At 40.2% G+C, this 22,919-nt stretch overlaps 8 non-coding genes across 8 annotated transcripts; all 8 read right to left on the bottom strand.

The window, feature by feature from the left end:
* Nucleotides 1-10,955: 10,955 nt before the first annotated feature.
* Nucleotides 10,956-11,028, bottom strand: trnat-ugu (transfer RNA threonine (anticodon UGU)). Its single transcript has one exon. It is a non-coding gene; the product is annotated as a tRNA-Thr (tRNA).
* A 1,133-nt stretch (nucleotides 11,029-12,161) lies between these two features.
* Nucleotides 12,162-12,234, bottom strand: trnat-ugu (transfer RNA threonine (anticodon UGU)). The gene has a single exon. It is a non-coding gene; the product is annotated as a tRNA-Thr (tRNA).
* A 1,124-nt stretch (nucleotides 12,235-13,358) lies between these two features.
* Nucleotides 13,359-13,431, bottom strand: trnat-ugu (transfer RNA threonine (anticodon UGU)). Its single transcript has one exon. It is a non-coding gene; the product is annotated as a tRNA-Thr (tRNA).
* Nucleotides 13,432-14,556: 1,125 nt separating this feature from the next.
* Nucleotides 14,557-14,629, bottom strand: trnat-ugu (transfer RNA threonine (anticodon UGU)). Its single transcript has one exon. It is a non-coding gene; the product is annotated as a tRNA-Thr (tRNA).
* Nucleotides 14,630-15,754: 1,125 nt separating this feature from the next.
* On the bottom strand, nucleotides 15,755-15,827 carry trnat-ugu (transfer RNA threonine (anticodon UGU)). Its single transcript has one exon. It is a non-coding gene; the product is annotated as a tRNA-Thr (tRNA).
* A 1,133-nt stretch (nucleotides 15,828-16,960) lies between these two features.
* Nucleotides 16,961-17,033, bottom strand: trnat-ugu (transfer RNA threonine (anticodon UGU)). Its single transcript has one exon. It is a non-coding gene; the product is annotated as a tRNA-Thr (tRNA).
* A 2,338-nt stretch (nucleotides 17,034-19,371) lies between these two features.
* trnat-ugu (transfer RNA threonine (anticodon UGU)) lies at nucleotides 19,372-19,444 on the bottom strand. Its single transcript has one exon. It is a non-coding gene; the product is annotated as a tRNA-Thr (tRNA).
* Nucleotides 19,445-20,576: 1,132 nt separating this feature from the next.
* Nucleotides 20,577-20,649, bottom strand: trnat-ugu (transfer RNA threonine (anticodon UGU)). Its single transcript has one exon. It is a non-coding gene; the product is annotated as a tRNA-Thr (tRNA).
* Nucleotides 20,650-22,919: the final 2,270 nt, after the last annotated feature.

Here is a 22,919-nt window from a genome sequence, read left to right on the forward strand (position 1 = left end):
CTACCTTGTCTCATCGCTACAACTCCCGTACGGGCACGGGAGAGACGAAGGTCGAAAGCCATGCGTCCTCCGAAGCACAACCCAACCAGCCGTACTGCTTCTTAACACAGCGCGCCTCCAACCCGGAAGCCAGCCGCACCAATGTGTCGGAGGAAACACCGTGTACCTGGCCCCCCTTGGTTGGCGCGCACTGCGCCCGGCCCGTCACAGGAGTCGCTGGAGTGCGATGAGACAAGGATATCCCTACCGGCCAAACCCTCCCTACCCCGGACGACGCTATGCCAATTGTGCTTCGCCCCTCGGACCTCCCGGTCGCGGCCGGCTGCGACAGAGCCTGGGCGCGAACCCAGAGACTCTGGTGGCGCAGTTAGCACTGCGATGCAGTGCCCTAGACCAAATGGTCACTCCCACCCTGTGCAGCACTGTGTAAAGTTTCAGATGCATGGAAAGATGACTGGGAATATAGCCGAATACAAACAGTGTAGTTATTCCCCCCGCAAGGCAATCAAACAAGTGAAACATCAGTATAAAGACAAAGTGGACTCGCAATTCAACGACTCAGACACAAGACCTATGTGGCAGGGACTACAGGAAATCACGGACTACAAATAGAAAACCAGCCACATCACGAACAGCAACGTCTTGCTTCCAGACAAACTAAACATGTTCTTTGCCCGCTTTGAGGATAATACAGTGCCACCGACGCGGCCCGCCACCAAGGGCTGCGCCCCCCCCCCCCCCCCCCCCCCCCCTCCTTCTTTGTGGCTGACGTGAGTAAGACATTTAAACGTGTTAACCCTTGCAAGGCTGTCGGCCCAGACTAGTGGTTCGTTATGGAGGGTGATTTATGCCAGAATTAAGCCTTGTGAAGCTACTGATACCTCTCACCAAGTCACCTAACGTCTTCCTAGCGTCGTAAATTAACGGCATGAATTAACATGGACTGTCAATGGAGACAAGTTTGTTTCTAAGGCATCAAACTGCCGGCGCGTTCACGTCATGTGACAAGTACACATCATGTAGTCGTAGTGTTCACGTCGCGTAACCTGTCACTGACACGTCACGTGTCAGTTTGTTTAAGTATATTATGAATGATCTCACCATGAAAGTCTTAAAAACGCCTACATGTGTTACGCGTTACGTATTTTAGTTTAAGTGTCTGTTTAGTTCATCAATTTCATTTGTCGATTTACATTTACATTTACATTTAAGTAATTTAGCAGACGCTCTTATCCAGAGCGACTTACAAATTGGTGCATTCACCTTATGATATCCAGTGGAACAACCACTTTACAATAGTGCATCTAACTCTTTTAAGGGGGGGGGGGGGGGGGGGGGGGGTTAGAAGGATTACTTTATCCTATCCTAGGTATTCCTTAAAGAGGTGGGGTTTCAGGTGTCTCCGGAAGGTGGTGATTGACTCCGCTGACCTGGCGTCATGAGGGAGTTTGTTCCACCATTGGGGTGCCAGAGCAGCGAACAGTTTTGACTGGGCTGAGCGGGAACTGTACTTCCTCAGAGGTAGGGAGGCGAGCAGGCCAGAGGTGGATGAACGCAGTGCCCTTATTTGGATGTAGGGCCTGATCAGAGCCTGAAGGTACGGAGGTGCCGTTCCCCTCACAGCTCCGTAGGCAAGCACCATGGTCTTGTAGCGGATGCGAGCTTCAACTGGAAGCCAGTGGAGAGAGCGGAGGAGCGGGGTGACGTGAGAGAACTTGGGAAAGTTGAACACCAGACGGGCTGCGGCGTTCTGAATGAGTTGTAGGGGTTTAATGGCACAGGCAGGGAGCCCAGCCAACAGCGAGTTGCAGTAATCCAGACGGGAGATGACAAGTGCCTGGATTAGGACCTGCGCCGCTTCCTGCGTGAGGCAGGGTCGTACTCTGCGAATGTTGTAGAGCATGAACCTACAGGAACGAGTCACCGCCTTGATGTTAGTTGAGAACGACAGGGTGTTGTCCAGGATCACGCCAAGGTTCTTAGCACTCTGGGAGGAGGACACAATGGAGTTGTCAACCGTGATGGCGAGATCATGGAACGGGCAGTCCTTCCCCGGGAGGAAGAGCAGCTCCGTCTTGCCGAGGTTCAGCTTGAGGTGGTGATCCGTCATCCACACTGATATGTCTGCCAGACATGCAGAGATGCGATTCACCACCTGGTTATCAGAGGGGGGAAAGGAGAAGATTAATTGTGTGTCGTCTGCATAGCAATGATAGGAGAGACCATGTGAGGATATGACAGAGCCAGATTTAGCTAAAATAGGCTTATCACCTCATTTCAAAAATGATTAGGCTAGTTGATATCGCAGCCACCATTACTGTGAAGATATGCCTATTTCTTGCATCAACAGAAAATCAAGGGCTTCTTGGTAGCCTAGTGGTTAGAGCATTGGGCCAGTAACTGAAAGGTTGCTAAATAAAATCCCAACTCTGGTTCTCTGGGTGGCTGAATACGTGTATTTCGATTAAGGCACCCTCAACGCTCTGATTCAGAGGGGTTGGGTTAAATGCGGAAGACACATTTCAATTGTGGAGGTAGTCTCGGTCTCTAGTGGTGATTTCAAAATAACTAAGAAGTCAGCAATCACTGACTTATGACTTCTGTCAAGGCAACCTGGAACTCTGAAAAAAACGAGGTCAGACTGGGATTTTTGTTTGGTTTTGAACAGCGGTCCAACTTGGAATCTCTGGCATCATTCTCTGACCTGAAAATCACTGATGTCATGATTTGACCTCGTTTCCCCCCCCACTTTCCAGTTCACCCGATTAACAGACACAGACACACCCATGCAACAGTTTAACTTTAGTCCGTCCCCTCTCCCCGACCCGGGCGCGAACCAGGGACCCTCTGCACACATCAACATCAGTCACCCACAAAGCATTGTTACCCATCGCTCCACAAAAGCCACAGCCCTTGCAGAGCAAGGTGAACCACTACTTCAAGGTCTCAAAGCGAGTGACGTCACCGATTGAAACGCTATTAGCGCGCACCACCGCTAACTAGCTAGCCATTTCACATCGGTTACACAACCTTTCATCTATACATTTCTGTGGAGATGTTTTATGGTTAAAAGCAGGGTTCGAATTGAGGGGGTATGTGAGGATATAGGGCTTGTTATAGAGACGTGCAAAAACCACAGTCCAGATTATATAAAGCGAACTAGGCTATAACAATGATTAACTCCACAATTATTTCAGCATAGTCTACTAGGCTATCGAAGGTCTTGTGCAGCCTAAACATCACAGGAAAATGTGGTTGGTTTATTAAATGCTTTGCATTGTAGAGCTATGCCTAATGCAAAATACCAAAAAGTTAGAATCGGTGTGGGTCTATGCATCAACCAAACAGTTTAACAAATAAATACATGTATTATTCAGGAGAATCCCATTGAATCAGGCTATTCATTTCAGTGCAGTTGCGTTCTTACTCATATTCTTAGACTGAACGGAACCGAAAACACCCCAGCCTGTTTTGATCACAGATCATGATGAAGCCTGAACATTTAAGCTGTTTGTCATTAATTTTGCCAACAGATTTCATACACGTGAAGACCTATATTTAATCTGGAATTGAGAAACAAAAGCCTGAATAGGATCCCGATTTGCCCCCATGTCATATTTATTACCAATTAGGCTAAATGTATTCCTAATCATTTGCATAGGCCAACCATTGCGATTAATGTTATTTACCATCTTCTGCTTTTTATGAATCAACAGGCATCAGTGTAAACATAATATCATTTTAATGCCCCCACACACACATTAATGTTACTTACCTTACAGATCACAAAGTGAGCTAATTTCCACTCCATTCATATGCAAATACATTTGATTCATACACTGGCTTGTCTGGCTGTCATGTTTTCATTTTAAACAGGCATTCCCTTATCTACACTGAAATAATTTTAGTCCTCAATTTGATTGCCTCGCCTGGTTCACCAAATACTTTGCAGACAGAGTTCAGTGTTTCAAATCGGAGGGCGTGTTGTCTGGACCTCTGGCAGTCTCTATGGGGTTACCACAGGGTTCAAATCTCGGGCCAACTCTTTTCTCTGTATATATCAACGATGTCGCTCTTGCTGCGGGCGACTCCCTGATCCACCTCTACGCAGACGACACCATTCTGTGTACTTCTGGCCCTTCCTTGGACACTGTACTAACTAACCTCCAAACGAGCATCAATGCCATACAACACTCCTTCCGTGGCCTCCAACTGCTCTTAAACGCTAGTAAAACCAAATGCATGCTTTTCAACCGTTTGCTGCCCGCACCCGCCCGCCCAACTAGCATCACCCCCCTGGACGGTTCTGGACCTAGAATATGTGGACAATTATAAATACCTAGGTGTCTGGCTAGACTGTAAACTCTCCTTCCAGATTCATATTAAACATCTCCAATCCAAAATCAAATCTAGAATCTACTTTCTATTTCTCAACAAGCCTCCAAACTTACCCTAGTAAAACTGACTATCCTACCGATCCTCGACTTCGGCGATGTCATCTACAAAATAGCTTCCAATACTCTACTCAGCAAACTGGATGCAGTCTATCACAGTGCCATCCGTTTTGTTACCAAATCACCTTATACCACCCACCACTGCGACCTGTATGCTCTAGTCGGCTGGCCCACGCTACATATTCGTCGCCAGACCCACTGGCTCCAGGTCATCTATAAGTCTATACTAGGTAAAGCTCCGCCTTATCTCAGTTCACTGATCACGATAACAACACCCACCCGTAGCACACGTTCCAGCAGGTATATCTCACTGATCATCCCCAAAGCCAACACCTCATTTGGCCGCCTTTCCTTCCAGTTCTCTGCTGCCAGTGACTGGATCGAATAGCAAAAATCGCTGAAGTTGGAGACTTTTATTTCCCTCACCAACTTTAAACATCAGTTATCTTAGCAGCTAACCGATCGCTGCATCTGTACATAGTCAATCTGTAAATAGCCAACCCAATCTACCTACCTCATCCCCATACTGTTTTTATTTACTTTTCTGCTCTTTTGCACACCAGTATCTCTACTTACACATTCTGCTCATTTATCACTCCATTTTTTTTTCTACTGTGTCATTGACTTGTTTATTGTGTTATTGGCTTGTTTATTGTTTATTCCATGAGTAACTCTGTGTTGTTGTCTGTGTCACACTGCTTGTGTCACGACTTCCGCCGAAGTCGGCTCCTCTCCTTGTTCGGGCAGCGTTCTGCAATCGACGTCACAGGCTTTCTAGCCATCGCCGCTCCATTTTTCATGTATCTATTTGTCTTGTCTTGTTCCATATGCACCTGGTTTTCATTTCCCCAATCAATCTACTTGTATTTAACCCTCTGTTTCCCATCATGTTTTGTGTGTAATTGTTTCATGTTATTGTGGTGTTTTTTTACGAGCTTTACTTTTGTTATGTTTCGTGTTTTGAGCGCGTTTGATTTATGTAGTGCTCTCGTTTTTGGAACTAAAATAAAAGTGCGCTTGTTTACATCACTCTACTCTCCTGCACCTGACTTCGCCTCTAATACACCCGTTGACAGATTTACACACCTAAACATGATGGGAAACAGAGGGTTAAATACAAGTAGATTGATTGGGGAAATGAAAACCAGGTGTGTATGGAACAAGACAAGACAAATAGATACATGAAAAATGGAGCAGCGATGGCTAGAAAGCCGGTGACGTCGATCGCCGAACGCCGCCCGAACAAGGAGAGGAGCCGACTTCGGCGGAAGTCTTGACAGTTTGCTTTATCTTGGCCAGGTCGCAGTTGTAAATCAGAACTTGTTCTCAACTAGCCCACCTGGTTAAATAAAGGTGAAATAAAAAAATAAAAAAATATTTAAAAAACATTATAGATCATTAGTACACCCATGTGGTTGAGTATATGTCTATTGTATGTCTTATGATACAATTAATAATGTTGAATTACAAATACCATCAAAGGATACGTTAGAATTTACAGTAACGAACACCTTATGAAACAGCTGTGAAAACCAATCTAGCAATATTTTAGACTTAAATACATAACCATTGATATTTCTTTGGTACATGTGTGTCAATTTACTTTCAGATTCTTTCTACACTCACATGGCAATCATAGACTAAAATACAGAATTCTGGTGTGTGGAACAGAGAGGAGGTGGGTATAGTGTGTGTAACGGATGTGAAATGGCTAGCTAGTTAGCGGTGGTGCGCGCTAATAGCCTTTCAATCGGTTACGTCACTTGCTCTGAGACCTTGAAGTAGTGGTTCCCCTTGCTCTGCAAGGGCCGTGGCTTTTGTGGAGCGCTGGGTAACGATGCTTTGTGGGTGACTGTTGTTGATGTATGCAGAGGGCCCCTGGTTCGTGCCCGGGTCGGGGCGCAAGGGGACGGACTAAAGTTAATCGGTTACATTGATGCTGTTGACCCGGATCACTGGTTGCTGCGGAAAAGGAGGAGGTTGAAGGGGGGTGAGTGTAACGGATGTGAAATGGCTAGCTAGTTAGCGGTGGTGTGTGCTAATAGCCTTTCAATTGGTTACGTCACTTGCTCTGAGACCTTGAAGTAGTGGTTCCCCTTGCTCTGCAAGGGCCGCGGCCTTTGTGGAGCGATGGGTAACGATGCTTCGTGGGTGTCAGTTGGTGATGTGTGTAGAGGGTCCCTGGTTTGCGCCCGGGTCGGGGCGAGGGGACGGACTAAAGATAAACTAAGGTACATGTGGATGGGAGGTTCTGCGTGTCACTTGTTTTTCAACAGGTACTGGACTCGAAGAGGGAAACTGCAAAGTCCAGGAACTGCTCCCCTCTTTGTTCTGAGTGTTTGCAGTGATAAAGTTTTTAGCTAATCTGTGCAGCTCACATTATGTGCCCAGTATGATCGTTTTCTTGCTCTTTCTTAGCAGATAATGACAACATGACAATAACAGTAGCTGATGTAATGACAAGTTGGAGGGTGGTTGGTAATGGAGGACATCAGGTGGATCCATGTCTGGGTGTTAGGCAGAACCCCTAGGTCCTGGAGAACAGGAGCAGAGTAAAGGGAACAGGGTAGGAGACAGACGTAAACAATCAAACACACAGGCTAAATGATTATCAGGTATGTAAAAATACAGTTATTAAACGATTTAATTGAAATGTTTGATTAGACATGCAATAATGTTAATGGCAGACAGAAAAGAAAGGATACCTGTCAATTTTTTTTATGTCAGTGCGGTTGGTAAAGGATGGTCCCTGGAAAATATAGAGAGATGAGTTGTGAGAGAAACTCCAGGGTGGTGTCAAGACAACTGGAGTCATACACCTTAACAGTACCTACCTGGAAGTGGCGGTTACTTAATGTGACCCAGTGGTTAGCCTTGAGATGGACTATTTGGAAAAACCCTGGGCCAGTGTTGGTACTGCTGACAGCATGGCGATGCCGCCCACCACGAGGCAGCAAATGCAAATAGTTTTCATCTGAGATTTTTATATTTCACCTTAACGGATGTTGACCCCAGCTAGGAGCAAAAGAGCACCAAGCTTTACCGGGTCTCGCCTTCCTTTCATCCTTCTTCCAAGCCAAGTCATTCACCCAGATGTCGAAACACTTGGTCCCCTTGATTCTTCTCAGGTGGCTCTCCTTCTCATGCGCCCTGTCCATGTTCAGTCTCACCTTGATTGATAGAAATAAATGCAATTATATTTCATATTATTACAAATACATTGCTTATATATCTCTTGGAAGGCCAGAAAATAAATTAACAGTGGACAATAATTTTTACCTGGTCAAAAACCTCCACATCCTTCTCAGTCCGTGCCTGAAGGGGATATTCGAAGGCGTTCTGATCTGGTTCGACAACTTCCACCACATCAGGTGGAGTATTAGTGACCTCAAAGTACGTTATACAAAAACAGCAAAAGAAAAACATTAACCCACCTAACTGAGGAACTCCGCAATACCCTAGATGCAGTTGCACCCCTAAAAACGAAAAACATTTGTCATAAGAAACTAGCTCCCTGGTATACAGAAAATACGTGAGCTCTGAAGCAAGCTTCCAGAAAATTGGAACAGAAATGGCACCACGCCAAACTGGAAGTCTTCCGACTAGCTTGGAAAGACAGTACCGTGCAGTATCGAAGAGCCCTCACTGCTGCTCGATCATCCTATTTTTCCAACTTAATTGAGGAAAATAAGAACAATTCAACATTTATTTTTGATACTGTCGCAAAGCTAACTAAAAAGCAGCATTCCCCAAGTGAGGATGGCTTTCACTTCAGCAGTAATAAATTCATGAACTTCTTTGAGGAAAAGATCATGATCATTAGAAAGCAAATTACGGACTCCTCTTTAAATCTGCGTATTCCTCCAAAGCTCGGCTGTCCTGAGTCTGCACAACTCTGCCAGGACCTAGGATCAAGAGAGACACTCAAGTGTTTTAGTACTATATCTCTTGACACAATGATGAAAATAATCATGGCCTCTAAACCTTCAAGCTGCATACTGGACCCTATTCCAACTAAACTACTTAAAGAGCTGCTTCATGTGCTTGGCCCTCCTATGTTGAACATAATAAACGGCTCTCTATCCACCAGATGTGTACCAAACTCACTAAAAGTGGCAGTAATAAAGCCTCTCTTGTAAAAGCCAAACCTTGACCCAGAAAATATAAAAAACTATCGGCCTATATCGAATCTTCCATTCCTCTCTATCCACCAGATGTGTACCAAACTCACTAAAAGTGGCAGTAATAAAGCCTCTCTTGAAAAAGCCAAACCTTGACCCAGAAAATTTAAAAAACTATCGGCCTATATCGAATCTTCCATTCCTCTCAGAAATTTTAGAAACAGCTGTTGTGCAGCAACTCACTGCCTTCCTGAAGACAAACAATGTATACAAAATACTTCAGTCTGGTTTTAGACCCCATCATAGCACTGAGACTGCACTTGTGAAGGTGGTAAATTACCTTTTAATGGCGTCAGACCGAGGCTCTGCATCTGTCCTCGTGCTCCTAGACCTTAGTGCTGCCTTTGATACCATCGATCACCACATTCTTTTGGAGAGATTGGAAACCCAAATTGGTCTACACGGACAAGTTCTGGCCTGGTTTAGATCTTATCTGTCGGAAAGATATCAGTTTGTCTCTGTGAATGGTTTGTCCTTTGACAAATCAACTGTACATTTCGGTGTTCCTCAAGGTTCCGTTTTAGGACCACTATTGTTTTCACTATATATTTTACCTCTTGGGGATGTCATTCGAAAACATAATGTTAACTTTCACTGCTATGCGGATGACACACAGCTGTACTTTTCAATGAAACATGGTGAAGCCCCAAAATTGCCCTCGCTAGAAGCCTGTGTTTCAGACATAAGGAAGTAAATGGCTGAAAACGTTCTACTTTTAAACTCGGACAAAACAGAGATGCTTGTTCTAGGTCCCAAGAAACAAAGATATCTTCTGTTGAATCTGACAATTAAACTCGATGGTTGTAAAGTTGTCTCAAATAAAACTGTGAACGACCTCGGCGTTACTCTGGACCCTGATCTCTCTTTTGACGAACATATCAAGACTGTTTCAAGGACAGCTTTTTTCCATCTACGTAACATTGCAAAAATCAGAAACTTTCTGTCCAAAAATGATGCAGAAAAATTAATCCATGCTTTTGTTACTTCTAGGTTAGACTACTGCAATGCTCTACTTTCCGGGCTACCCGGATAAAGCACTAAATAAACTTCAGTTAGTGCTAAATACGGCTGCTAGAATCCTGACTAGAACCCAAAAATGTGATCATATTACTCCAGTGCTAGCCTCCCTACACTGGCTTCCTGTTAAGGCAAGGGCTGATTTCAAGGTTTTACTGCTAACCTACAAAGCATTACATTGGCTTACTCCTACCTATCTTTCCGATTTGGTCCTGCCGTACATACCTACACGTACGCTACGGTCACAAGACGCAGGCCTCCTAATTGTCCCTAGAATTTCTAAGCAAACAGCTGGAGGCAGGGCTTTCTCCTATAGATTTTTATGGAATGGTCTGCCTACCCATGTGAGAGACGCAGACTCGGTCTCAACTTTTAAGTCTTTAATGAAGACTCATCTCTTCAGTGGGTCATGTGATTGAGTGTAGTCTGGCCCAGGAGTGTGAAGGTGAACGGAAAGGCTCTGGAGCAACGAACCACCCTTGCTGTCTCTGCCTGGCCGGTTCCCCTCTCTCCACTGGGATTCTCTGCCTCTAACCATATTACAGGGGCTGTGTCACTGGCTTACTGGAGCTCTTTCATGCCGTCCCTAGGAGGGGTGCGTCACTTGAGTGGGTTGAGTCACTGACGTGATCTTCCTGTCTGGGTTGGCGCCCCCCCTTGGGTTGTGCCGTGGCGGAGATCTTTGTGGGCTATACTCGGCCTTGTCTCAGGATGGTAAGTTGGTGGTTGAAGATATCCCTCTAGTGGTGTGGGGGCTGTGCTTTGGCAAAGTGGGTGAGGTTATATCCTTCCTGTTTGGCCCTGTCCGGGGGTATCATCGGATGGGGCCAAAGTGTCTCCTGACCCCTCCTGTCTCAGCCTCCAGTATTTATGCTGCAGTAGTTTATGTGTCGGGGGGGGCTAGGGTCAGTTTGTTATATCTGGAGTACTTCTCATGTCTTATCCGGTGTCCTGTGTTGATTTAAGTATGCTCTCTCTAATTCTCTCTTTCGGAGGACCTGAGCACTAGGACCATGCCTCAGGACTACCTGGAATGATGACACCTTGCTGTTCCCAGTCCACCTGGCCATGCTGCTGCTCCAGTTTCAACTGTTCTGCCTGCGGCTATGGAACCCTGACCTGTTCACCGGACGTGCTACCTGTCCCAGACCTGCTGTTTTCAACTCTCTAGAGACCGCAGGAGCGGTAGAGATAGTCTTAATGATCGGCTATCAGCCAACTGACATTTACTCCTGAGGTGCTGACTTGCTGCACCCTCGACAACTACTGTGATTATTATTAGAGGGTGGTGGAGTCATAATCAAGGCCTCAGTGAGAATTGAACTCACGACCCCTGGTTTACAAGACCAGTGCTCTAACCTCTGAGCTATGGAGCCATTCTTAGTAAACCTTCTTTAATAGTCTCCTCTCCTCCTTTCCTTGTCTCCTCTCCTTCATGACCATCTATTTGTTATTTTTAGGGGTAGATCAACTTTAATATTGCAGATTGATTGTGGGTTCTTTCAATGTAATTGTCTGCATCCTTTCCAATCCCCCATATATATTTTTTTACAAACATTTTATTTTATTATGTTCCCATAACCCTACCACCCCTCCCCTAATTGGAGAAAATTAATGGACAACAATACTTAGGCTTCTACTCCTTTAAACTTCTTCTTTAAACATATTACGGACACAGTATATTTTACATTACTCATATATTTTTTAACATTTTTTACTCCCACCCTTCAGCTACCCTCAACCCCTCCCACCAATCTCTGAAAAACATCCCGTTTACTTTTTGTTAGCTGCACGTTTGACATAACTCCACAAGTGGTCTTTGTGATATCATTCAACAATTATTATACAATTTGTAAAAATAAAAAATAAAAAATCCCCAAATAATGTTATTTTTTTAAATAATTAGCATATTTGACTTTAGCCATAATATTTGTTTTAATTGGCCTATTTCTTCATTATTTTCTGGTAGATTAAACTGAAATTGCAACCAGTGTTCTATGGCTTGTATAAAAACAGTGATATTCTGGAGATTATTTCATTTTCAAATAACCGAAAGTGAGAGGTTGCAATATCTATAAAGGGAAAAGGTCTATTCTTGTACATGGGTCATTGTAACTAATCTGCTGGAAAACCAGTTTGGATTTAAATACAACTTTTATCTTACAGTTAATACAAGGAAAAGTTCTAGTTAACGTTGTTATTCTTTCAACATGCATCGCTGGTTTACATGACCTCTGCTACTACTGTCTCTAGTTTCAGCCCTTTTTTAATCATGATGGGTGGCCCAGGACAGAATCGGCAAACGTGTAATCGTATCGTCAGCTTGTTTGGCAATGTCTCTTACAGTAGTTGTAATGCAGAGAATTATTTTTGCAGGGTGATACTGTCAGTTTGTTGTCACATTTAGAACTTTCTGCTGTATAGAGCAAGAGAAATGGAATCTCCCACCATCTGCATTTAGGTGTAAAGATTCAGAAGAATGGCACAGAGGGTGGTGGAGTGATAATCAAGGCCCCAGTGAGAATTGAACTCACGACCCCTGGTTTACAAGACCAGTGCTCTAACCCCTGAGCTATGGAGCCATTCTTAGGAAACCTTCTTTAATAGTCTCCTCTCCTCCTTTCCTTGTCTCCTCTCCTTCATGACCATCTATTTGTTCTTTTTAGGGGTAGATCAACTTTAATATTGCAGATTGATTGTGGGTTCTTTCAATGTAATTGTCTGCATCCTTTCCAATCCCCCATATATATTTTTTTACAAACATTTTATTTTATTATGTTCCCATAACCCTACCACCCCTCCCCTAATTGGAGAAAATTAATGGACAACAATACTTAGGCTTCTACTTCTTTAAACTTCTTCTTTAAACATATTACGGACACAGTATATTTTACATTACTCATATATTTTTTTACATTTTTTACTCCCACCCTTCAGCTACCCTCAACCCCTCCCACCAATCTCTGAAAACCATCCCGTTTACTTTTTGTTAGCTGCACGTTTGACATAACTCCACAAGTGGTCTTTGTGATATCATTTAACAATTATTATACAATTTGTAAAAATAAAAAATCCCCAAATAATGTCATTTTTTAAATAATTAGCATATTTGACTTTAGCCATAATATTTGTTGTAATTGGCCTATTTCTTCATTCTTTTCTGGTGGATTAAACTGAAATTGCAACCAGTGTTCTATGGCTTGTTTAAAAACAGTGATATTCTGGAGATGATTTCATTTTCAAATAACCGAAAGTGAGAGGTTGCAATATCAATAAAGGGAAAAGGTCTATTCTTGTACATGGATCATTGTAACTAATCTGCTGGAAAACCAGTTTGGATTTAAATACAATTTTTATCTTACAGTTAATATAAGGAAAAGTTCTAGTTAACGTTGTTATTCTTTCAACATGCATCGCTGGTTTACATGACCTCTGCTACGCCTGTCTCTAGTTTCAGCCTTTTTTTAATCATGATGGGTGGCCCAGGACAGAATCGGCAAACGTGTAATCGTATCGTCAGCTTGTTTGGCAATGTCTCTTATAGTAGTTGTAATGCAGAGAATTATTTTTGCAGGGTGATACTGTCAGTTTGTTGTCACATTTAGAACTTTCTGCTGTATAGAGCAAGAGAAATGGAATCTCCCACCCTGTGCATTAGGTGTAAAGTTTCAGATGAATGTCACAGAGGGTGGTGGAGTCATAATCAAGGCCCCAGTGAGAATTGAACTCACGACCCCTGGTTTACAAGACCAGTGCTCTAACCACTGATCTATGGAGCCATTCTTAGGAAAGCTTCTCTTAATTGTCTCCTCTCCTCCTTTCCTTGTCTCCTCTCCTTCATGACCATCTATTTGTTATTTTTAGGGGTAGATCAACTTTAATATTGCAGATTGATTGTGGGTTCTTTCAATGTAATTGTCTGCATCCTTTCCAATCCCCCATATATATTTTTTTACAAACATTTTATTTTATTATGTTCCCATAACCCTACCACCCCTCCCCTAATTGGAGAAAATTAATGGACAACAATACTTAGGCTTCTACTTCTTTAAACTTCTTCTTTAAACATATTACGGACACAGTATATTTTATATTACTCATATATTTTTTAACATTTTTTACTCCCACCCTTCAGCTACCCTCAACCCCTCCCACCAATCTCTGAAAACCATCCCGTTTACTTTTTGTTAGCTGCACGTTTGACATAACTCCACGAGTGGTCTTTGTGATATCATTTAACAATTATTATACAATTTGTAAAAATAAAAAATCCCCAAATAATGTCATTTTTTTAATAATTAGCATATTTGACTTTAGCCATAATATTTGTTGTAATTGGCCTATTTCTTCATTCTTTTCTGGTGGATTAAACTGAAATTGCAACCAGTGTTCTACGGCTTGTTTAAAAACAGTGATATTCTGGAGATGATTTCATTTTCAAATAACCGAAAGGGAGAGGTTGCAATATCAATAAAGGGAAAAGGTCTATTCTTGTACATGGGTCATTGTAAATAATCTGCTGGAAAACCAGTTTGGATTTAAATACAACTTTTATCTTACAGTTAATATAAGGAAAAGTTCTAGTTAACGTTGTTTTTCTTTCAACATGCATCGCTGGTTTACATGACCTCTGCTACTCCTGTCTCTAGTTTCAGCCCTTTTTTAATCATGATGGGCGGCCCAGGATAGAATCGGCAAACGTGTAATCGTATCGTCAGTTTGTTTGGCAAGTCTCTTACATTAGTTGTAATGCAGAGAATTATTTTTGCAGGGTGATACTGTCAGTTTGTTGTCACATTTAGAACTTTCTGCTGTATATAGCAAGAGAAATGGAATCTCCCACCCTCTGCATTTAGGTGTAAAGTTGCAGATGAATGTCACAGAGGGTGGTGGAGTCATAATCAAGGCCCCAGTGAGAATTGAACTCACGACCCCTAGTTTACAAGACCAGTGCTCTAACCACTGAGCTATGGAGCCATTCTTAGGAAACCTTCTTTAATTGTCTCCTCTCCTCCTTTCCTTGTCTTCTCTCCTTCATGACCATCTATTTGTTATTTTTAGGGGTAGATCAACTTTAATATTGCAGATTGATTGTGGGTTCTTTAAATGTAATTGTCTGCATCCTTTCCAATCCCCCATATATATTTATTTACAAACATTTTATTTTATTATGTTCCCATAACCCTACCACCCCTCCCCTAATTGGAGAAAATTAATGGACAACAATACTTAGGCTTCTACTTCTTTAAACTTCTTCTTTAAACATATTACGGACACAGTATATTTTACATTACTCATATATTTTTTAACATTTTTTACTCCCACCCTTCAGCTACCCTCAACCCCTCCCACCAATCTCTGAAAACCATCCCGTTTACTTTTTGTTAGCTGCACGTTTCACATAACTCCACGAGTGGTCTTTGTGATATCATTTAACAATTATTATACAATTTGTAAAAATAAAAAATCCCCAAATAATGTCATTTTTTAAATAATTAGCATATTTGACTTTAGCCATGATTTTTGTTGTAATTGGCCTATTTCTTCATTCTTTTCTGGTGGATTAAACTGAAATTGCAACCAGTGTTCTATGGCTTGTTTAAAAACAGTGATATTCTGGAGATGATTTCATTTTCAAATAACCGAAAGTGAGAGGTTGCAATATCAATAACGGGAAAAGGTCTATTCTTGTACATGGGTCATTGTAACTAATCTGCTGGAAAACCAGTTTGGATTTAAATACAACTTTTATCTTACAGTTAATATAAGGAAAAGTTCTAGTTAACGTTGTTATTCTTTCAACATGCATCGCTGGTTTACATAACCTCTGCTACTCCTGTCTCTAGTTTCAGCCCTTTTTTAATCATGATGGGCGGCCCAGGCTAGAATCGACAAACGTGTAATCGTATGGTCAGTTTGTTTGGCAATGTCTGTTACAGTAGTTGTTATGCAGATAATTATTTTTGCAGGGTGATACTGTCAGTTTGTTGTCACATTTAGAACTTTCTGGTGTGTAGAGCAGGAGAAAAGGAATCTCCCACCCTGTGCATTTAGGTGTACCATTTCAGATGAATGTCGCAGAGGGTGGTGGAGTCATAATCATGGCCCCAGTGAGAATTGAACTCACGACACCTGTTTTACAAGACCAGTGCTCTAACCACTGAGCTATGGAGACATTCTTAGGAAACCTTCTTTAATAGTCTCCTCTCCTCCTTTCCTTGTCTCCTCTCCTTCATGACCATCTATTTGTTATTTTTAGGGGTAGATCAACTTTAATATTGCAGATTGATTGTGGGTTCTTTCAATGTAATTGTCTGCATCCTTTCCAATCCCCCATATATATTTTTTTACAAACATTTTATTTTATTATGTTCCCATGACCCTACCACCCCTCCCCTAATTGGAGAAATTTACTGGACAACAATACTTAGGCTTCTACTTCTAGCTTATACATTCTATAAACATATTACGGACACAGTATATTTTATATTACTCATATATTTAAAAAAAAAAAAATACTCCCACCCTTCAGCTACCCTCAACCCATCCCACCAATCTCTGAAAACCATCCCGTTTACTTTTTGTTAGCTGCACATTTGACATAACTCCACAAGTGGTCTTTGTGATATCATTCAACAATTATTATACAATTTGTAAAAATAAAAAATAAAAAATCCCCAAATAATGTCATTTTTTAAATAATTAGCATATTTGACTTTAGCCATAATATTTGTTGTAATTGGCCTATTTCTACATTCTTTTCTGGTGGATTAAACTGAAATTGCAACCAGTGTTCTATGGCTTGTTAAAAAACAGTGATATTCTGGAGATGATTTCATTTTCAAATAACCGAAAGTGAGAGGTTGCAATATCAATAAAGGGAAAAGTTCTATTCTTGTACATGGGTCATTGTAACTAATCTGCTGGAAAACCAGTTTGAATTTAAATACAGCTTTTATCTTACAGTTAATATAAGGAAAAGTTCTAGTTAATGTTGTTTTTCTTTCAACATGCATCGCTGGTTTACATGACCTCTGCTACTCCTGTCTCTAGTTTCAGCCCTTTTTTAATCATGATGGGCGAACCAGGATAGAATCGGCAAACGTGTAATCGTATCGTCAGTTTGTTTGGCAAGTCTCTTACAGTAGTTGTAATGCAGATAATTATTTTTGCAGGTTGATACTGTCAGTTTGTTGTCACATTTAGAACTTTCTGCTGTATAGAGCAAGATAAATGGAATCTCCCACCCTCTGCATTTAGGTGTAAAGTTGCAGATGAATGTCACAGAGGGTGGTGGAGTCATAATCAAGGCCCCAGTGAGAATTGAACTCACGACCCCTGGTTTACAAGACCAGTGCTCTAACCACTGAGCTATGGAGCCATTGTTAGAAAACATTATTTAATAGTCTCCTCTCCTCCTTTCTTTGTCTCCTCTCCTTCATGACCATCTATTTGTTATTTTTAGGGGTAGATCAACTTTAATATTGCAGATTGATTGTGGGTTCTTTCAATGTAATTGTCTGCATCCTTTCCAATCCCCCATATATATTTTTTTACAAACATTTTATTTTATTATGTTCCCATAACCCTACCACCCCTCCCCTAATTGGAGAAAATTACTGGACAACAATACTTAGGCTTCTACTTCTAGCTTATACATTCTATAAACATATTACGGACACAGTATATTTTATATTACTCATATATTTTCTCAACATTTTTACACCCACCCTTCAGCTACCCTCAACCCCTCCCACCAATCTCTGAAAACCATCCCGTTTACTTTTTGTTAGCTGCACGTTTGACATAACTCCACAAGTGGTCTTTGTGATATCATTCAACAATTATTATACAATTTGTAAAAATAAAAATAAAAAAATCCCCAAATAATGTCATTTTTTAAATAATTAGCATATTTGACTTTAGCCATAATATTTGTTGTAATTGGCCTATTTCTTCATTCTTTTCTGGTGGATTAAACTGAAATTGCAACCAGTGTTCTATGGCTTGTTTAAAAACAGTGATATTCTGGAGATTATTTCATTTTCAAATAACCGAAAGTGAGAGGTTGCAATATCAATAAAGGGAAAAGGTCTATTCTTGTACATGGGTCATTGTATCTAATCTGCTGGAAAACCAGTTTGAATTTAAATACAACTTTTATCTTACAGTTAATATAAGGAAAAGTTCTAGTTAATGTTGTTTTTCTTTCAACATGCATCGCTGGTTTACATGACCTCTGCTACTCCTGTCTCTAGTTTCAGCCCTTTTTTAATCATGATGGGCGAACCAGGATAGAATCGGCAAACGTGTAATCGTATCGTCAGTTTGTTTGGCAAGTCTCTTACAGTAGTTGTAATGCAGAGAATTATTTTTGCAGGGTGATACTGTCAGTTTGTTGTCACATTTAGAACTTTCTGCTGTATAGAGCAAGAGAAATGGAATCTCCCACCATCTGCATTTAGGTGTAAAGTTGCAGATGAATGTCACAGAGGGTGGTGGAGTCATAATCAAGGCACCAGTGAGAATTGAACTCACGACCCCTGGTTTGCAAGAACAGTGCTCTAACCACTGAGCTATGGAGCCATTGTTAGGAAACATTATTTAATAGTCTCCTCTCCTCCTTTCTTTGTCTCCTCTCCTTCATGACCATCTATTTGTTATTTTTAGGGGTAGATCAACTTTAATATTGCAGATTGATTGTGGGTTCTTTCAATGTAATTGTCTGCATCCTTTCCAATCCCCCATATATATTTTTTTACAAACATTTTATTTTATTATGTTCCCATAACCCTACCACCCCTCCCCTAATTGGAGAAATTTACTGGACAACAATACTTAGGCTTCTACTTCTAGCTTATACATTCTATAAACATATTACGGACACAGTATATTTTATATTACTCATATATTTTTTCAACATTTTTACACCCACCCTTCAGCTACCCTCAACCCCTCCCACCAATCTCTGAAAACCATCCCGTTTACTTTTTGTTAGCTGCACGTTTGACATAACTCCACAAGTGGTCTTTGTGATATCATTCAACAATTATTATACAATTTGTAAAAATAAATATAAAAAAATCCCCAAATAATGTCATTTTTTAAAATAATTAGCATATTTGACTTTAGCCATAATATTTGTTGTAATTGGCCTTTTTCTTCATTCTTTTCTGGTGGATTAAACTGAAATTGCAACCAGTGTTCTATGGCTTGTTTAAAAACAGTGATATTCTGGAGATTATTTCATTTTCAAATAACCGAAAGTGAGAGGTTGCAATATCAATAAAGGGAAAAGGTCTATTCTTGTACATGGATCATTGTAACTAATCTGCTGGAAAACCAGTTTGAATTTAAATACAACTTTTATCTTACAGTTAATATAAGGAAAAGTTCTAGTTAATGTTGTTTTTCTTTCAACATGCATCGCTGGTTTACATGACCTCTGCTACTCCTGTCTCTAGTTTCAGCCCTTTTTTAATCATGATGGGCGAACCAGGATAGAATCGGCAAACGTGTAATCGTATCGTCAGTTTGTTTGGCAAGTCTCTTACAGCAGTTGTAATGCAGAGAATTATTTTTGCAGGGTGATACTGTCAGTTTGTTGTCACATTTAGAACTTTCTGCTGTATAGAGCAAGATAAATGGAATTTCCCACCCTCTGCATTTAGGTGTAAAGTTGCAGATGAATGTCACAGAGGGTGGTGGAGTCATAATCAAGGCCCCAGTGAGAATTGAACTCACGACCCCTGGTTTACAAGACCAGTGCTCTAACCACTGAGCTATGGAGCCATTGTTAGAAAACATTATTTAATAGTCTCCTCTCCTCCTTTCTTTGTCTCCTCTCCTTCATGACCATCTATTTGTTATTTTTAGGGGTAGATCAACTTTAATATTGCAGATTGATTGTGGGTTCTTTCAATGTAATTGTCTGCATCCTTTCCAATCCCCCATATATATTTTTTTACAAACATTTTATTTTATTATGTTCCCATAACCCTACCACCCCTCCCCTAATTGGAGAAAATTACTGGACAACAATACTTAGGCTTCTACTTCTAGCTTATACATTCTATAAACATATTACGGACACAGTATATTTTATATTACTCATATATTTTTTAACATTTTTACACCCACCCTTCAGCTACCCTCAACCCATCCCACCAATCTCTGAAAACCATCCCGTTTACTTTTTGTTAGCTGCACGTTTGACATAACTCCACAAGTGGTCTTTGTGATATCATTCAACAATTATTATACAATTTGTAAAAATAAATATAAAAAAATCCCCAAATAATGTCATTTTTTAAAATAATTAGCATATTTGACTTTAGCCATAATATTTGTTGTAATTGGCCTTTTTCTTCATTCTTTTCTGGTGGATTAAACTGAAATTGCAACCAGTGTTCTATGGCTTGTTTAAAAACAGTGATATTCTGGAGATTATTTCATTTTCAAATAACCGAAAGTGAGAGGTTGCAATATCAATAAAGGGAAAAGGTCTATTCTTGTACATGGATCATTGTAACTAATCTGCTGGAAAACCAGTTTGAATTTAAATACAACTTTTATCTTACAGTTAATATAAGGAAAAGTTCTAGTTAATGTTGTTTTTCTTTCAACATGCATCGCTGGTTTACATGACCTCTGCTACTCCTGTCTCTAGTTTCAGCCCTTTTTTAATCATGATGGGCGAACCAGGCTAGAATCGGCAAACGTGTAATCGTATCGTCAGTTTGTTTGGCAAGTCTCTTACAGTAGTTGTAATGCAGAGAATTATTTTTGCAGGGTGATACTGTCAGTTTGTTGTCACATTTAGAACTTTCTGCTGTATAGAGCAAGATAAATGGAATCTCCCACCCTCTGCATTTAGGTGTAAGGTTGCAGATGAATGTCACAGAGGGTGGTGGAGTCATAATCAAGGCCCCAGTGAGAATTGAACTCACGACCCCTGGTTTACAAGACCAGTGCTCTAACCACTGAGCTATGGAGCCATTGTTAGAAAACATTATTTAATAGTCTCCTCTCCTCCTTTCTTTGTCTCCTCTCCTTCATGACCATCTATTTGTTATTTTTAGGGGTAGATCAACTTTAATATTGCAGATTGATTGTGGGTTCTTTCAATGTAATTGTCTGCATCCTTTCCAATCCCCCATATATATTTTTTTACAAACATTTTATTTTATTATGTTCCCATAACCCTACCACCCCTCCCCTAATTGGAGAAAATTACTGGACAACAATACTTAGGCTTCTACTTCTAGCTTATACATTCTATAAACATATTACGGACACAGTATATTTTATATTACTCATATATTTTTTCAACATTTTTACACCCACCCTTCAGCTACCCTCAACCCATCCCACCAATCTCTGAAAACCATCCCGTTTACTTTTTGTTAGCTGCACGTTTGACATAACTCCACAAGTGGTCTTTGTGATATCATTCAACAATTATTATACAATTTGTAAAAATAAATATAAAAAAATCCCCAAATAATGTCATTTTTTAAAATAATTAGCATATTTGACTTTAGCCATAATATTTGTTGTAATTGGCCTTTTTCTTCATTCTTTTCTGGTGGATTAAACTGAAATTGCAACCAGTGTTCTATGGCTTGTTTAAAAACAGTGATATTCTGGAGATTATTTCATTTTCAAATAACCGAAAGTGAGAGGTTGCAATATCAATAAAGGGAAAAGGTCTATTCTTGTACATGGATCATTGTAACTAATCTGCTGGAAAACCAGTTTGAATTTAAATACAACTTTTATCTTACAGTTAATATAAGGAAAAGTTCTAGTTAATGTTGTTTTTCTTTCAACATGCATCGCTGGTTTACATGACCTCTGCTACTCCTGTCTCTAGTTTCAGCCCTTTTTTAATCATGATGGGCGAACCAGGATAGAATCGGCAAACGTGTAATCGTATCGTCAGTTTGTTTGGCAAGTCTCTTACAGCAGTTGTAATGCAGAGAATTATTTTTGCAGGGTGATACTGTCAGTTTGTTGTCACATTTAGAACTTTCTGCTGTATAGAGCAAGATAAATGGAATTTCCCACCCTCTGCATTTAGGTGTAAAGTTGCAGATGAATGTCACAGAGGGTGGTGGAGTCATAATCAAGGCACTAGTGAGAATTGAACTCACGACCCCTGGTTTGCAAGAACAGTGCTCTAACCACTGAGCTATGGAGCCATTGTTAGGAAACATTATTTAATAGTCTCCTCTCCTCCTTTCTTTGTCTCCTCTCCTTCATGACCATCTATTTGTTATTTTTAGGGGTAGATCAACTTTAATATTGCAGATTGATTGTGGGTTCTTTCAATGTAATTGTCTGCATCCTTTCCAATCCCCCATATATATTTTTTTACAAACATTTTATTTTATTATGTTCCCATAACCCTACCACCCCTCCCCTAATTGGAGAAAATTAATGGACAACAATACTTAGGCTTCTACTCCTTTAAACTTCTTCTTTAAACATATTACGGACACAGTATATTTTACATTACTCATATATTTTTTAACATTTTTTACTCCCACCCTTCAGCTACCCTCAACCCCTCCCACCAATCTCTGAAAAACATCCCGTTTACTTTTTGTTAGCTGCACGTTTGACATAACTCCACAAGTGGTCTTTGTGATATCATTCAACAATTATTATACAATTTGTAAAAATAAAAAATAAAAAATCCCCAAATAATGTTATTTTTTTAAATAATTAGCATATTTGACTTTAGCCATAATATTTGTTTTAATTGGCCTATTTCTTCATTATTTTCTGGTAGATTAAACTGAAATTGCAACCAGTGTTCTATGGCTTGTATAAAAACAGTGATATTCTGGAGATTATTTCATTTTCAAATAACCGAAAGTGAGAGGTTGCAATATCTATAAAGGGAAAAGGTCTATTCTTGTACATGGGTCATTGTAACTAATCTGCTGGAAAACCAGTTTGGATTTAAATACAACTTTTATCTTACAGTTAATATAAGGAAAAGTTCTAGTTAACGTTGTTATTCTTTCAACATGCATCGCTGGTTTACATGACCTCTGCTACTACTGTCTCTAGTTTCAGCCCTTTTTTAATCATGATGGGTGGCCCAGGACAGAATCGGCAAACGTGTAATCGTATCGTCAGCTTGTTTGGCAATGTCTCTTACAGTAGTTGTAATGCAGAGAATTATTTTTGCAGGGTGATACTGTCAGTTTGTTGTCACATTTAGAACTTTCTGCTGTATAGAGCAAGAGAAATGGAA

The sequence above is a fragment of the Salvelinus fontinalis genome, chromosome 6 (genome assembly GCF_029448725.1).
Source record: "Salvelinus fontinalis isolate EN_2023a chromosome 6, ASM2944872v1, whole genome shotgun sequence".
NCBI classification, from domain to species: domain Eukaryota; kingdom Metazoa; phylum Chordata; class Actinopteri; order Salmoniformes; family Salmonidae; genus Salvelinus; species Salvelinus fontinalis.